A 5,702-nucleotide genomic window follows, 5' to 3' on the forward strand; every position below is an offset into this window, starting at 1 on the left:
ACAGCAGTTCACACAGAGCAACTGAATAATAACTCAGAAAATCATCAGAAACAATAAAAGCTTCATTTAAATAAGAATCTAGGAGTCTGAATATGCACTTTGCAAAGTAACAGTGTTGACTTAAATTCAGAGAAATCAAAGTGGACAACTTGCTTCTTTAAAAGCAGAAAAAAATTATAAAATTTAAGTGACGGGACTTTTACTTAATCCAGTTTGACAGTGGGAGTTTTAAAAATAAATAAACCCTCCCCTGCAGTATTTGAAACACAAAACTGCAGAACACAGACTGAGTGGGARTCCAACTTTGCCAAGTGAAATCTAAAGGGTAAAACATAAACAGTTACAGAGAGAAATGCAAATTTTCTTCACTCACTATAAGTTAAGATATTTAACAATGTGAATGTGTTTTTCTGCTGAATGCAGTTCCATGTAAATCAGAGTCCTTCTGTTGCCCCAGATGTAATTTCTGTGGAATAACTGTTCATAAACTTCTCCGAATCCATKGGCAYAGGCCTGACCTGARGGAGGTTATCTGGAAATCTTCAACYTTCTCTGGTGCAGCTGGAAAAGCTCGTATGTCCCAGGAGAGGAAGAGCTGCAGTTTGCAACCCTCACCAATTTTAGCTGCCGGCGTACGTGAGGTCTGTCAGGTGCCTGGAGGCAATTGCAGCCTCTGCTGGAGGATTCCATGCACCTCACAGCTCCTGCTGGGCACCTGAAGGGAGCAAGAATCCTCCTGGGTCACTCAAAAAACCTTCTGACCCACCTGCAATTTGATTTAGGGGGTGAAGCTTCAGCACCTGAGAAAGCACAGATCTCTAGAAGCCCAGCAAAAACAGTCCTTTGTGGGAGCAAAGCAGCTCCAGCACAGAGCCCACCAGCATCAGACACAGCTTTACAAAATCATGGTCCTCTCACCACGGTTATAACCAGGAAAGGGAAAGGGAACAGCACAGAAGGGCCTAAAATTTTCAAAATCATGGTCCTTTCACCACGGTTACAACCAGGAAAGGGAAAGGGAACAGCACAGAAGGGCCTGAAATTTTCAAAATCATGGTCCTCTCACCAYGGTTATAACCAGGAAAGGGAAAGGGAACAGCACAGAAAGCCCTGAAATTCTCTGTGCTAAACCATCAGARGTTCACAGCAACACCTGAAGGAGAGCAGGTTTCCTGGAGACTTTTCTCCAAAAGGACACTTTCCAAAGAAGCAGCACATGGAAACCTACAGCACATCAGCAGCTCGTATTAACAGACTGATCAAATGGTTTCATTGCTCGGAGGTTTTGTTTCTTTTTCATCACAAACACCTTCATCTTCCACGTGATGGCTTTTGCAGACTGTGCTAGGATAGGGAACTGTCTGGGGTAAGCTCCCCCGACTGTCTGCTCACACACCGGGGTTTTCTTTCTTCACATCTAAGAGAATGTTGGGGGAGGAATTAATTTGTGTTCTAAAGCAAGAGCTTGCCAACCTGGCTCCTCTCCAAACTSTGCTATCTTTACTACTGTGCATCTCATCCTCCAGCCTCTGCTATTTTCTCTAAGAAATAGTAAACACTAAAAGTATTTTAGAGATTTCCCTAACATCATTCTCCAGCATTAATCCAGAAGRAGCTCTATTCCATGCTRTGTTTTCCACCYAAARAGGAGGAACACATCTTCTGGCTCTRCCACTCTGGGTAGWGCAGAGCTTTAGGGGTTCCTGCACCCTTCAGACAGAGAATTACTCCCACACTGCCTTCTCTGCAGGGCAGGACATGGAAATCCTCCCTTAATTCACACCCCTGTTTCTAATTGGGGAGGAGGATTGTTTTAGGTATTTGTRTGTCCAAGAAGAGTTCTTTTAAAAGAAGATCCTACACCATTCCCAGAGCAGAGGAGCYTTATCAGTTACCCATGGCACAATGCTCAACTGCTGAAGCTGAGGACGAGAGCAAATGGAAATGAACTGGAAAAAAAAATTAAAAGGACCGTGCATTTTTGTGTTTTGTACTGCTATTCGTACCATGGAAAAGCAGAACAAATTTAAACCTTAGCATAACTCCAGACTGCACGTACTACCCAGAGAAAAGCAGATAATGTATTTTGGTCAGTAATACCAGAAAAATCAATTAAGAAATAAAAAAAAAAGAAAAAAGAAAAAAGAAAAAAAGCCAGACATTTCTGGCCATAGAAAGTGAATGAAATAGGACTTCCAGTGGATGGAAAGCCTGGGGGAGGCAATGTGTTATCAATCTCAGGTCGTTGTCTGCTACTGTAATCTTGCCCCCACAGATAAATCCCATGTTAGGCTGCCTAAAGTAAACCAGCCCATGGGGGCGTTTTGCTCACTTTCTAAATAAAAAAAAAAAAATAAATAAATGAAAAAAAAAACCTAGCTAAAAAAGAAAGGGGAAATCCCCTTTCGGTGTAGCCTGGGTGAGAAATCAGCTCTTCCTCGGGCTGGCTGATGCTTACCTTTTAAAAACAATTAAAGCCGGTGCGTACTCGGGGGGAGGCAGCTCCAACACGTGTGTCACCCGTGTCTGCTTCGCCATCAGCATGTATGGCTCATCATCTGTCTGCTCTGAACAATAACTGTTAGGTTAGCAGCCTTTTCACTTGTGAATGTAAATATTGTATCTAGAACACAATATTTGAAACACAAAATACAGTGTTATTAAGACAGCACTCACACATCAATTCTTGTGTGACTATAATTTGTGAAATGCCTTAGGAGGGGCTTATAAATAAAGTATAAGGTGTTATTATGAAATACATTTTAACCAAATGCACAGAAATGTCTCATTCCTATTGAAATCAATAGCAAAACTCCCACTAATTTCAGTGGTAAAAAGAGGAGACCCTTGCAAATCGCTGCGTTACGCTGAGCGAATGCATCACAGCAGATTTCAGCCTTCACGAACTWATACAGCTCTGGAAGAAAAACAGGGGTGAAAACGGGTATTAGAGGCTGTTGAGAGCACGCTGAAGRTTTCTCGTGCCGCTGGTTGTGGTTCCTGGCGAGGCAGGAACAGTGATGTGTCCCTAAACAGGCACACACATCACCGCATCGCCCGCTCCCAGCACCGCTCCGGGGCTCTTTGGGCGCTGGGGCTGCTCGCCCGGCCCCCGGCAATAGCCAGAGCATTGTCACCGGGGCTGGGGGGTGACATCCCCGCTGTCCCACCCGGGAAATGCCCGCTGGGGACGCGGAGAGCAGGGCACGGCTGCTCTGGAGCCGCGGAGCCCCCGGCGCGCTCGGCAGCGGCTCTGGAGGCGAGCGGCGCTCCGGGCATCAATGCCCCGGCTTCTTCCCGATGTGCAGCCAGCCAGGGACTTCTCCCCGCCGAGCTCCTTCCACAGGGCACGGTAAAGAACCAGTGAGCCAGAAATGTCTCCTGTCCGCCGTGTCCAGCCAGCTTGTCACTGGAATGATCTCCGGCTCCGTGCGCGCTCACGCAGCTCTGTCCATGACCGCGGAGCTGCATCTCCCGGCACAAAAACGCTTCCGAGGGGCTACCACAGCACCGTGGAGGCCACCGGAGACTGCAAAGCCAGGAAAAACCAGGAAAAGCCAGGAAAAGCCAGGAAAGAGCTACAGGGAGCTGCCTCTGCCCGCGCATCGGCACCTGCGGAAACGGCGACGGGGGCGCAAAAGTTGTCTGGGGAAAAAAGGGATGGGAAGGTCTTTTCCGTTCCTGGTTGAGCAGAAGTTGGCATCTCGATAATAAACTCCGTTAGTAGGTATAAACACGGTAATTAGCTGTAGAAAGTGCTGGGTTTGTACCTGTAATTAATTGTTCCCCGAATCAATTTAGCTATGTGAGAAGGCATTAATGCAATCTATCCCTATCTTATAACGTGAAGGTTTGATAAAAATATATATTAAAAAAAATAGAAGTGATCTTTCTTCGATATTTGTGAGTGGATGACTTCCTGGTAATTAAAACTTCACTATGCTGGGATAGCAAATATACTAAAAACTGACCAATATCAATTAAAAAGAAATATAAGCTCGTTTTTGCTCGCTTTGGGGTCTTCATTTTAACAGCTATCGTCTCATGCTTCGAGCAAAGCTGCTCTTTTTCCCTGAAGGATTCAGAGTTTACGTGCTTTTCCTCTCATCTGCAGCACAGCCCTGCTGTCCCCGAGTCTCCWGTGAAGTGCTATCTGCAATGACAAATATGCCAAAAGGAAAACATAACCAGCCTAGATGCTATCTTTGCTTCACAAAGGCCGCTTGTGATGCCTGTGCTTTGACTCAAAACTCCCTGCACACTGGCTTTTTAATCATGAGATCCCTTTTTTTTCAGCACAGCATCGAGAGTAACAACTGCAGCACAATGAGGCAGCTTCATAGATATRGGAATGTTTAGATTTCCCTGCCAGTGACTAAAGGCCTTTAGCTTTCACTAGCCAGTCCCAGCTCGCATTGTTGTTGCCTGTTGATTTGTCTTCTCTCATTATTCCTTGACATGCAGCTCTCCACCCACGCCCACACTAACAACCCTCACACAAAGCGCATTGAGGTATTAACCAGGTTACAAGTTCAATGGAAAATTACACTAAGATTGTGCTGTGTGGCAATATAAAGGGATGGCATTCACTCTCCCAAAGAGCCTGTTAAAAACACAGCTGGGTTGTTTTTTTTCCCCTTTCAAGCATCCTAACAAAAACAATTTTTAGAAGTCGGGGATGTATATCTTTGGGTGCCCATATTTTAGGTGTGATTACAGCAGGCAGACACRGCTGGCACGGTGCAAACTCGCCACTGGAAATTCTGGAGTTCCTTTAGAGCATCCCCAGAAAGCTGAGCTAAATAAACAGCCTCCTCCTGCTCTCAGCTGCAATTAGATACGTGAACCTATCTTCTTTTTGTTAGCCCAAATTACAGGCTGGTGGAAGGGCTGAAAGTCTATAAAAAAAAACCTTCCTTAAGATTAAGAATCGCTCCTTACTGAAAACTGAAAATAAAATCAAAATAAAACTTAATGAGATTAACCTAACACAGTAACAAAATTTGCAACACCACACTATAAGGTTAAAAAGAAAATAGTATAATAAAGGAAATACAAAGGCTTTGGCATGGTTTTTACAATCAACAATGGTTAATCTTGATATGTAGTTGTGAACAACTTCAAAACACTTAAGTTTAAAACTCTTGCAAGCACTTTTAATTGATTAGGAATGAATTCTAGATGCACAAAGATGATTGGACTGTGAACAGTAGTACAACTATATCTAAGAACAATTAACTCTTGCCGACCAAAAAGAAACGTATGATGCATGAAAATGTGTATAAAACATCTATAGAATATTCTTGTCAAATATAAATGAAATTAACTTTATTATAGAAATCATTCTGGGAGATTTCTAGGGAAGACAAATACTTACATTTCGACATAAAACAAATTGGATTATATCGAAGACACAATCTACCTTTTATCTATCAAACTCTTTTCTTCATCGAAGCTCTCTCTTAACCCCTGTTTGCACATAGCTTCAGCCGTTAACAACCTTTGGAAATACCAACAGATATTTTTCTTACATAAATCTAGTGCGTATTGTTCCAGGTTTAATTATATGCAATGGAATGATACAAACTTGGAACGTCAATCCATAATCTATGAACAGATTGGTAGAAGTATTCGATATATCTTGATAAAACTCTTAAATTCGTGGCAAAGCTTGTTGATCATGGCTTCTTTTTTTTTTTTTT

Source organism: Malurus melanocephalus, unplaced genomic scaffold (assembly GCF_030028575.1).
Source record: "Malurus melanocephalus ecotype Western Australia unplaced genomic scaffold, MMel_1.1 scaffold_429, whole genome shotgun sequence".
NCBI lineage: Eukaryota > Metazoa > Chordata > Aves > Passeriformes > Maluridae > Malurus > Malurus melanocephalus.